This window comes from Salmo salar, chromosome ssa03 (assembly GCF_905237065.1).
Source record: "Salmo salar chromosome ssa03, Ssal_v3.1, whole genome shotgun sequence".
NCBI lineage: Eukaryota > Metazoa > Chordata > Actinopteri > Salmoniformes > Salmonidae > Salmo > Salmo salar.
The window spans coordinates 84,331,919-84,343,835 of record NC_059444.1 but is presented as its reverse complement, the minus strand read 5'-3'; the positions used below and the strand labels follow the sequence as shown (position 1 = coordinate 84,343,835).

The 11,917-nt window shown below is 42.0% G+C and overlaps 1 pseudogene; it reads left to right on the top strand.

Annotated features, from left to right (window-relative positions):
• Positions 1 to 3,438: 3,438 nt before the first annotated feature.
• LOC106601853 (cytochrome P450 2K1-like) lies at positions 3,439 to 5,878 on the top strand (annotated as a pseudogene).
• The last annotated feature ends 6,039 nt before the right edge of the window (positions 5,879 to 11,917 follow it).

Sequence of the window (11,917 nt, the reverse complement as noted above, 5' to 3'; positions counted from 1 at the left end):
ATTGGCTATGGCGCACCGGTCTGTGTAGAATCCGGTCCTGGACAGGACAGACGTTTTTATTCGGTTTTATTTAATGCAGTGTCTATTCATTGTCCAAACGCACGGCCGCTTTCCGACTCTATTGCTATATAATTTTCACAAATGCCTTACTATACGTCATTTCAAAACATTGTATAAATTTATGATAACGTAAGAATGACCATATCTAAGTACTCGCTTGTCAGATTATTAAAAAAAGGTGTTACAAATATTTCATGTTTCTAAATGCTGTCAATTCCACTTTAAGCCTTTAACAGTTTTGATGAAATCTTCTAGTTGAATGTTCTACACAGGGGCGGAAATCCCGGGGGGGGACGGGGGGGACACGACCCCCCCCATCCTGGGAAAAATATGATTTGTCCCCCCCAATATATCACTGAAATATAACTATGTAATTTAAATAATATTAATAATACGCAATGAAAGCAATTGTGCTGATTATAGACACTTAATAGCGCGTTTTTAAGTTTCAAAAGATTGCGACCCCCCCGCCCTTTGCCTCACAATGGTTTGATCCACTGCCAGTTCCTTAGCTTGCTACGTAACTGCCGTGAGGTTCATCCAGTCAATCGCGCGCACACACACTAGCTGTATAAGCAGAGCTATTAACTATTAAGCTAGCTAGTACCTATTCCATTTATGTGGCGTCGTCAAAGATGGAATCAGCATGCAGATGAAGTAAGTTAGTGCTTCAAAGTCCCTGTGATAAGGTTAGCGATAAACTGAAGTCCAAACTGAACAGAACTACACTCTCTTCTACCATTGTCTTAAATATATTTAATGGTCTCGTTGCAAAAGCTAAATTGTCGCAAGGGAACTTTTATTTATTTATTTTATTTCACCTTTATTTAACCCGGGTAGCAAAGATTATAGCAAACAACTGAATTGGTGCTCGCTAGCTTTGCAAATTCAGCTATTGTTGGAAGCCAGCCAATATGAAACAAACTATTAAAATTACAAAAGGTTGCAGCATATGTTGTGTAAATGGTGAACTCATACAGCTGTCAACTCTTGTCATTTTAATCCGTTTCACATTTGCTAGCTACCTTTTAGATCGAAGCCCATATAGAATGATTGAAGATGATAGAAGCCCATATCCTACTGTAAATAACCTACACACTTTGTGTGTGTGTAGCCTGCCAGGTAGAAAAATAAAAGACGGACATCAGAGTATTTTTCAATACACCAAAACGCATAGTAAGAACCCTAGTAGCCTAATATCTCAAAGACTAGTTGATAAAATGTTTATAAGAAAGAAATGAAATTCTAATGGAAATGTTTCACAATGATGTCATTAGGCAGAGCAGGCAACAGATGGCACAGACAGCAGAGTTGGGGACAGATGCAGGGACAGACTGGCAGAGACAGGAAGTCTCAGGTAAGTTTGTTGAGTCTTTGTTTGGCAACATTATGAAAGGTTCTACATTTTTTTGACTTGTAAAATAGGAACATAATTGGAAAATGCCATGGATACCCCCACTCTCAACTTAAACTGGTGACTGAACTAAGATTTGTTAAAGGCAATGGTATTGCTGTTGTGATTAGTTGTGTAGTTTTGGGTACCGGTAGTTAGGAGTACGGCAAACACCTTATTTCTTTGGTTCCTCAATATACATTTACAATATTACAATGTAGGCTATGTCTTACAGCACTACTTTTGGTGTCACCCTCAGGAATTGCTCTTGAGAAAATTTCATGTAATTGTCCCCTCCAAAGTGGATATCAGATTTTCGCCCCTGGTTCTACATAGTGATTGCTTCCAACTGAGCGCAGACAGCAATTCAACATCTATTGCACGTTGGTTCAATGTAATTTATTTTGGTGAATGACAGTGACTCCAGGATTTTTGGATTTAACAAAAATTAGCAGAATTACTGCCGATGTCAAGCAGAATCATGAAGTGTATTATTGTATTATTGATTAGCAATACATATGGAGCCGTCTGACATTACTAACCAAATAGTAAGGGCTCTCTATATATATATATATATATATATATATATATATATATATATATATATATATATATATGCTAATCAGAAGCCTACGTCTTTTTTATCTTTGAGGTGTATCTAAGCTTAGCAGAGTCAATCTAACGTTAGCGGTTATCAATAACTGACACGGTTAGTGTTATGTACCTTTAAACAAGACAAAGCTTAAAGGTGCTATATTGGATTTTTGTGCCCAATTTTACCCAAATGTATTATGTAAATAGTAATTAGTAGCTCATACTAACCACTAGCTAACGTCAATGGACAAGGAGAAGATTAAATTAGCCACCAGCCAGCTAGAGAACAGTTTGTAAACAACTTTACTTCAAGCAAGACCTTTTGCCTGCGTTTACAAATTTTCTATAGGATTAAGGTTATGGCTTTTTGATAGCCACTCCAATATCTTGACTTTGTTGTCCTTAAGCCATTTTGCCACAACTTCGGAAGTATGCTTGGGGTCATTGTCCATTTGGAAGACCCATTTGCGACCAAGCTTTAACTTCCTGACTGATGTCTTGGGCTGTTGCTTCAATATATCCACATAATTTTCCTCCTCATGATGCCATCTATTTTGTGAAGTGCAGCAGAACCTCCTGCAGGAAAGCACCCCACAACATGATTCTGCCACCCCCGTGCTTCACGGTTGGGATGGTGTTCTTCAGCTTGCAAGCGTCCCCCTTTTTCCTCCAAACATAACGATGCTCATTATGGCCAAACAGTTCTATTTTTGTTTCATCAGACCAGAGGACATTCCTCCAAAAAGTACAGTCTTTGTCCCCATGTGCAGTTGCAAACCGTAGTCTGGTTTTTTTATGGCGGTTTTGGAGCAGTGGCTTCTTTCTTCCTTGCTGAGCGGCCTTTCAGGTTATGTCGATATAGGACTCGTTTTACTGTGGATATAGATACTTTTGTACCTGTTTCCTCCAGCATCTTCACAAGGTCCTTTGCTGTTTTTCTGGGATTGATTTGCACTTTTCACACGCGTCTTCTTCCTGAGCGGTATGATGGCTGCGTGGTCCCATGGTGTTTATACTTGCGTACTATTGTTTGTACAGATGAACGTGGTACCTTCAGGCGTTTGGAAATTTCTGACTTGTGGAGGAACCAGATCTTGGCTGATTTCTTTTGATTTTCCCATAATGTCAAGCAAAGAGGCACTGAGTTTGAAGGTAGGCCTTGAAATACATTCGCAGGTACACCTCCAATTCACTCAAATTATGTAAATTAGCCTATCAGAAGCTTCTAAAGCCATGACATCATTTTCTGGAACGTTCCAAGCTGTTTAAAGGCACAGACACCTTAGTGTATGTAAACTGGAATTGTGATACAGTGAGTTTTAAGTGAAATAATCTGTCTGTAAACAATTGTTGGAAAAATGACTTGTGTCATACACAAAGTAGATGTCCTAACCGACTTGCCAAACTATAGTTTGTTAACAAAACATTTGTGGAGGGGTTGAAAAACGAGTTTTAATGACTCCAACCTAAAAGTGTATGTAAACTTCCGACTTCAACTGTATGTAAGCCAGTCGTTGTGTTGGGCACTCTCTTTTCCCAATACCACATCACTGTCTGATCTTACAGCACTGCTTGTGGAGATCCATGGCTCTTATGGGAGATCTTCTCCTCCAGGATCCCAGAACAGTGACATTGCTGGGGGCTGTGCTGTTTCTTCTGGTTTTCTACCTCTTCTTCTCTGGTTCCAGCTCTGGGGAACAGGGGAAGGAGCCTCCAGGACCCAGGCCACTGCCACTGCTTGGTAACATGCTCCAGCTGGACCTCAAGAAGCCCTACTGCACTCTCTGCGAGGTAAGATGAAGTCATCCGTTGCTTTCAGAGAAAACTATGTTGAGGTTGTTGATTTCATCTGTGAGATGTTATCTGTTTTATCTCACTTATATAGTTTTCTTGCCATTTCACCAGGTTTGAAAAGTTCAGTAAGCAAACTGATAGAACGGACTTCCGCACATGCTTTTAGCTGGTGAATGTTGTTTAATGTTCTATTCTGTAGTGTATTTCAATAGATATGTCCTGTCCAAGTAGCCTGGTCCCAGATCTGTTTTTTGCTGGGACCAGGCTATGGCCAAAATACTTTGTGACAGTGACCAAAGCGTTGCAAGGAAAGAGATGAGGCCACTTTAGAATATTGAGATGCACCCTAGGAATATTCATTCAGGGATCTTGTTAACAAAACAGAGCTGGGTTCAAATACATAGTGTAAGAAGCTTTGTCTAGATACATATTTTGAAAAGTTTACCTCAACTGTAAACCCCTGTATAACAAGCCATATGTGATGTCCTATTTTGTGCTTCTTCATATATGACTACGAGGCATAACTGTGTACTTTATGTATGCTTTATCTGTCCAGCTCTCCAAGAAATATGGCTCCATCTTTACGATTCACTTTGGACCCAACAAAGTTGTTGTTTTGGCAGGATACAAGACGGTCAAGCAGGCGCTGGTGAATCAGGACTTTGGGGACCGGGACATCACTCCTGTGCTCAGTGAACTAAACCAAGGACATGGTAATGATATTTGACTTATTCTGGCTTTGTCACATTCTTAAAGAGATAGACCAAAACTGGGGAATTACCTTTAAGCTGCAATAGGTACGTTTTTGGGCGACCTGACCAAATTCACATAGAAATGTGAGTAATCGATATGTTATTCTCATTGAAAGCAAGGCCATCAAAGGTTCTTATACTAATCCTCTGCAAATAATATAAATGTCTATGATTAATTAGCATTTACAGATGGTCATGCCCAGAAAGGATGCATAGATAATTTGGCAGATTATTCATTTTCTTGGTATATGATAATTATTATGAATGAGTCAATTATGAAATGGCATATGTTTTTTCTATTTCACTTTGTTTCCATGATATTTCAAACTACCTTCTTTACAGGGATTCTGTTTTCCAATGGAGACTCATGGAAAGAGAGGCTCTTTGCCCTGACAAACCTTAGACTTTGGGATGGGCAAGAAACTGAGCAAGGAGAAAATCTTAGAGGAAATTCACTACCTGACTGAAGTGTATGAAAAACCTGAGGGTAAGAGCAATAGCAGTATCTCTACACTGTATTAGTAGAATTAGCATAATGTATTTAAGTGATGTGTAGCCCTAATTGCCTGGTTATTTTTAACCATATTAGTAAATAGATAAATTAGTTAGGCTTGTTTAGTGATGGTGTTGGTTCTGGAAAGCTTATTTTGTAATTGATTAGATGTTTTGTCTATCACAGGTAAGGCATTTGACACCGCCCAGCCTATGATTTATGCCGTCTTCAACATAATCTCGGCCATTGTCTATGGCAGAAGGTTTGAATACACTTACCAGAATTTGCATCTCATGCATATTTAATAACGTGTTGAATTAATATTGCTCAGTATAACTATAGAATCGAATTAATCGATAAGGTTCGAGGGGGTGTGGTATATGTCCAATTTACCACAGCTAAGGGCTGTTCTTAGGCGCAGTGCCTGGATACAGCCCTTAGCTGTGGTATATTGGCCATATACCACAAACCCAAAGGTGCCTTGTTGGTACTATAAACTGTTAACCAACATAATTAGAACGGTAAACTAGTAATTTTGCATCATACCGGCCAATCAGCATCCAGGATCCAAAAAAGAAAAGAAAACCAGCCCTGTCGCAGACCACGATGTCTTACTCCCAGACAAACGAAATAACTTATTTTCTCGCTTTGAGGACAATACAGTGCCACCGACACGGCCCGCTACCAAAACCTGCGGGCTCTCCTTCACTGCAGCCAACGTGAGTAAAACATTAAAACGTGTTAACCCTCACAAGGCTGCCGGCCCAGATGGCATCCCTAGCCGCGTCCTCAGAGCATGCGCAGACCAGCTGGCTGGAGTGAGTACGGACATATTCAACCCTTATCCCAGTCTACTGTTCCCACATGCTTCAAGAGGGCGACCACTGTTCCTGTTCCCAAGAAAGCTAAGGTAATTGAGCTAAATGACTATCACCCCGTAGCACTCAATTCCGTCATCACGAAGTGCTTTGAGAGGCTAGTCAAGGACCATATCACCTCCACCCTACCTGACGCCCTAGACCCACTCCAATTTGCTTACCACACCAATAGGTCCACAGACGATGCAATCGCAATCACACTGCACACTGCCCTAACCCATCTGGACAAGAGGAATACCTATGTAAGAATGCTGTTCATCGACTACAGCTCAGCATTTAACACCATAGTACCCTCCAAACTTGTCAATAAGCTCGAGACCCTGGGTCTCGACCCCGCCCTGTGCAACTGGGTCCTGGACTTCCTGACGGGCCGCCCCCAGGTGGTGAGGGTAGGAAACATCTCCACCCCGCTGATCCTCAACACTGGGGCCCCACGAGGGTGTGTTCTCAGCCCTCTCCTGTACTCCCTGTTCACCCATGACTGAGTGACCATGCACGCCTCCAACTCAATCATCAAGTTTGCAGACAGTGGTAGGCTTGATTACCAACAACGCCGAGACGGCCTACAGGGAGGAGGTGAGGGCCGGGGTCAGGAAAATAACCTCATACGCAATGTCAACAAACTAAGGAGAAGATCATGGACTTCAGGAAACAGCAGAGGGAGCAGCCCCCTATCTACATTGACAGGACAGTAGTGGAGAAGGTGGAAAGTTCCTCGGCGTACACATCATGGACAAACTGAAATGGTCCACCCACACAGACAGCGTGGTGAAGAAGGCGCAGTAGCGCCTCTTCAACCTCAGGAGCCTGAAGAAATTCGGCTTGTCACCAAAAACACTCAAACTTTTACAGATGCACAATCGAGATGCACATTGAGGTCTGCACAACGCATCACTGGGGGCAAACTAATTGCCCTCCAGGACACCTACACCACCCGATGTCACAGGAAGGCCATAAAGATCATCAAGGACAACAACCACCCGAGCCACTGCCTGTTCACCCCGCTATCATCCAGAAGGCGAGGTCAGTACAGGTGCATCAAAGCTGGGACCGAGAGACTGAAAAACAGCTTCTATCTCAAGGCCATCAGACTGTTAAACAGCCATCACTAACACTGAGTGGCTGCTGCCAACATTCTGACTCATCTCTAGCCACTTTAATAATGTAAAAATTGGATGTAATACATGTATCACTAGCGTTAAACAATGGCACTTTATATAATGCTTACATACTCTATACAATCTACTGCATCTTGCCTATGCCGTTCAGCCATTGCTCATCCATATATTTTTATGTACATATTCTTATTCATTCCTTTACACATGTGTGTGTATAAGGTAGTTGTTGTTGAATTGTTAGATTACTTGTTAGCTATTACTGCATGGTCGGAACTAGAAGCACAAGCATTTTGCTACACTCGCATTAACATCTGCTAACCATGTGTATGTGACAAATAAAATTCGATTTGATTTGAACTCAGTTTATAATTCTAATTATACCACCATGTGGTGCACTTGGATCCTGCAGCAGAACACAATTCATTTGACTTGTCCAACACTACCATACCAATGTGCACAGATGTCAATTCAACGTGTATTCAACATTGGTTCAACGTAATTTCATTGAAGTTAAGTAGAAACAACGTAGATTCATCCAGTGTGTGCCCAGTATACATATGACTGAATGCCAGATGAGGGAGGATAGAATTACAGTTCTTATCAGCAGAATTTCATGTAAACTCACAGACTCAAACACTAAAACACTTCCTCTAGCTGCTTTAATAGAATATGTTGATTATCTGTGAATAACTTATAACAGATCCTTAAGTAACTGTAGTACATAATTCATGTGTCATCTGAGGGTCTGTTTCTTTTAGGAATCTGGCAATATGGCAATATAGATTCTTTGTACCATGATAACAACCTGGTATTTAGTGTTACTGTCAGTGGAATTTTCTATCCCAATGATAGTAATTAACAATCAATAAGCTTTGACTATTCCCCAAGGTTTGTAAGACACTGGGTTAAGAATAATTAGGCAAGGACTCAGCTGTCTGCAAAAGGTCTGTACAGTTTATTCAGAGAACGTTCTGAAGTACATTACACAAAGATGTTCATTTTATGCTCACTCCCCGCTTACGCACATACCTACACACAAACAATAGATATCCTACGCACATACATACAATTCACCTACTGTTCGTATGTATCCCTCCCCGGACTTCTCACCACTGTTAATCACTATCCAGTGCTGTCTGTTCCTTTCCCCCGAGATTCGAGAAACCTTGAGGGTCACTCCCTTTCTTCTCTAAGTTACTCAAAGTTCCTCAGCTGCCGGGTCAATCGCAGTCTACTTGTTGTTATCTTAGGCCCACTAAAACACACACACACACACACACACATTTTGTCCCAGGCCTCTAATAGATATGGGCCTGTTATGGGCCTGTCGATTAGTACTTTAATTATTCATTATACATGCTACATAACTACTAATTACTAATTGGTTACGTGATTCTTTATTTTATTCATTTACCTTTATTATATAATTCCCTTATCAGTTACTACCCTGTTTGGTGCTGGTACCGACACCACCGGGACAACCCTGCGCTGGGGTCTGCTGCTGATGGCCAGGTACCCCCATATACAGGGTAAGGATTGATGTAAACACAAACGCATGCACGCACACTCACCACAGGCTGCTGAGGGGAGGACGGCTCATAATAATGGCTGGAATGGAGTGGTACCGACACCACCGGGACAACCCTGCGCTGGGGTCTGCTGCTGATGGCCAAGTACCCCCATATACAGGGTAAGGATTGATATAAACACACACAGTTCTTGCCATACAGTCGTGGGCCAAAAGTTTTGAGAATGACATAAATATTAATTTCCACAAAGTTTGCTGCTTCAGTGTCTTTAGATATTTTTGTCAGATGTTACTATGGAATACTGAAGTATAAATACAAGCATTTCATAAGTGTGAAGGCTTTTATTGACAATTACATGAAGTTGATGCAAAGAGCCAATATTTGCAGTGTTGACCCTTCTTTTTCAAGATCTCTGCAATCCGCCCTGGCATGCTGTCAATTAACTTATGGGCCATATCCTGACTGATGGCAGCCCATTCTTGCATAATCAATGCTTGGAGTTTGTCAGAATATGTGGGTTTTTGTTTGTCCACCCGCCTCTTGAGGATTGACCACAAGTTCTCAATGGGATTAAGGTCTGGGGAGTTTCCTGGCCATGGACCCAAAATATCAATGTTTTGTTCCCCGAGCCACTTAGTTATCACTTTTGCCTTATGGCAAGGTGCTCCATCATGCTGGAAAAGGCATTGTTCGTCACCAAACTGTTCCTGGATGGTTGAGAGAAGTTGCTCTTGGAGGATGTGTTGGTACTATTCATTATTCATGGCTGTGTTCTTAGGCAAAATTGTGAGTGAGCCCACTCCCTTGGCTGAGAAGCAACCCCACACATGAATGGTCTCAGGATGCTTTACTGTTGGCATGACACAGGACTGATGGTAGCGCTCACCTTGTTTTCTCCGGACAAGCTTTTTCCGGATGCCCCAAACAATCGGAAAGGGGATTCATCAGAGAAAATGACTTTACCCCAGTCTTCAGCAGTCCAATCCCTGTACCTTTTGCAGAATATCAGTCTGTCCCTGATGTTTTTCCTGGAGAGTGTTACGTTCCCCAGTTTCTGTTGTGGTTTGTGTATTTTCATGTATGTATTTCAGGAAATGGATTCCTGAAATGCTCTACAAGCAGCTGATTGGTCAGCCCCATTGATGATTGGATAGCTGACCCCGCCCCCTCGTCAGGACGCAGCTGTCTCCAATTACCAACTCCTTCTGAAGCTTTATAAGCCAGTGTTCTGTTCCTCAGAAGGGAGATGATTGCTGAGAGAGAGAGGAGGCTGATGGCTATTATGTTGGTTGTTGCTGGGGAGCTGATTGGTAAATTCTTTGTTGTTCAGAGTTTGGTTAAGTATTGTGTAGGAGCTGATTGGTTATGTCTGTTGTGTCAATAGGACGAAGTGTTTTGATTATTGAAATTGTTTGAGTTATTCTGTTGCATTTGTTCCCAGGGGGGAAGGGGAAGGCACCTAGGGAGTGCTTAGGCAAGAGACCCACGGGCATACATAACCTGTAGTATTTACTGTCTATGCACACTAGGAAAGATCTGGGTGGACCATCCCCTGTATTTTGGTTAGTGCACCAAGTGGTGTTAGTTAGGTAAGTAGTGGGTAGGCAGGTAAGGTGTGGGGGGGGCTTTGATATTTAATTTCTTTGCTTTGGTTCCGTCCAGCCCATTCCCAAAAATTACCGTGCGACAGAATAAATTCCCTCTAAATGGTAATTCTCTGCCTTTTGTCATCCTTACTCACACCTACAGTCCATACCTCTTTCACACCACGGAGAGTTGAGTTGTAGCAGGGTGTTGCGTTACCTCTTCCTAGAGGCGTGCGTAACAGAGAGAAGTGGCTTCTTTGCTGCCCTTGTTGACACCAGGCTATCCTCAAACTTCTAGATGCTTTGAGAGCTTAGTTAAAGGGACAATCTGCGTTCAAACAAAATTTGTCATCTCTCCCATGTCCTATTCGACTAGAAGTTGTTCTGAAATATGTATTACTTGCCTACATTTTACTCCCTCCTCTTCATTCCTTCACCTTACCGTGAAATGCTTACTTACAATCCCTTAAACAACAATGCAGTTCAAGAAATACAGTAAAGAAAATATTTACTAAATAAACAAAAAAAGTAACACAAAATAACAAAAACGAGGCTATATACAGGGGATACTGGTACCGAGACAATGTGCAGGGGTACATGTTAGTCGAGGTAATTTCTACATGGAGGTAGGGGTAAAGTGACTATGCATAGATAATAAACAGCGAGTAGCAGCAGAGTAACAACAAAGGGGGGGGGCAATGTAAATTAAAGCTGTTAATGAGACATTTGGACCTAGACCTGGCGCTCCGATCCCGCTTGCCGTGCAGTAGCAGAGAGAACAGTCTATGGCTTGGGTGACTGGAGTCGTTGACAATTGTTTGGGCTTTCCTCTGACACCGCCTAGTATATAGGTCCTGGATGGCAGGAAGCTTGGCCCCAGTGATGTACTGGGCCGTACGCACCACCCTCTGTAGCGCCATATGGTCAGAAGCCGAGCAGTTGCTATACCAGGCGGTGATGCAACCGTTCAGGATGCTCTCGATGGTGCAGTTGTAGAACCTTTTGAGGATCTGGGGACCCATGCCAAATATTTCCAGTCTCCTGAGAGGGAAAAGGTGTTGTCGTGCTCTCTTCACTAAAATCTGCATCCAGTTTGAGGTGAGTAATCGCTGTTCTGATATACTGAAGCTCTTTTTGGTCATAAAAGACGGTAGCAGGAACATTACGTACAAAATTACCAACAATGCGAAAAAAAAAACATTGTCTCTAATGAAAGTATCTGGGACAGGCACTCTCGAAAATCCCATCTGCCGCTTGTAAAAAAATAAAATAAAAAAAGATTGTCTGTGTCGCCACACAGCCACACTTAATTCTGTCACTTATCACTTATCATTTGGCTGAAAGCTGTGGTATATCAGACCATGTACCACGGGTATGACAATATTACTTTTTACTGTTCTAATTACGTTGGTAACCAGTTTATAAAAGCAATAAGGCAAGGTTTGTGGTATATGGCCAATATACAGTGGGGGGAAAAAGTATTTGATCCCCTGCTGATTTTGTACGTTTGTCCACTTACAAAGAAATGATCAGTCTATAATTTTAATAGTAGGTTTATTTGAACAGTGAGAGACCTCCATGTTTGACGGTGGAGATGGTGTTCTTGGGGTCATAGGCAGCATTCCTCCTCCTCCAAACACGGCGAGTTGAGTTGATGTCAAAGAGCTCCATTTTGGTCTCATCTGACCACAACACTTTCACCAGTTGTCCTCTGAGTCAA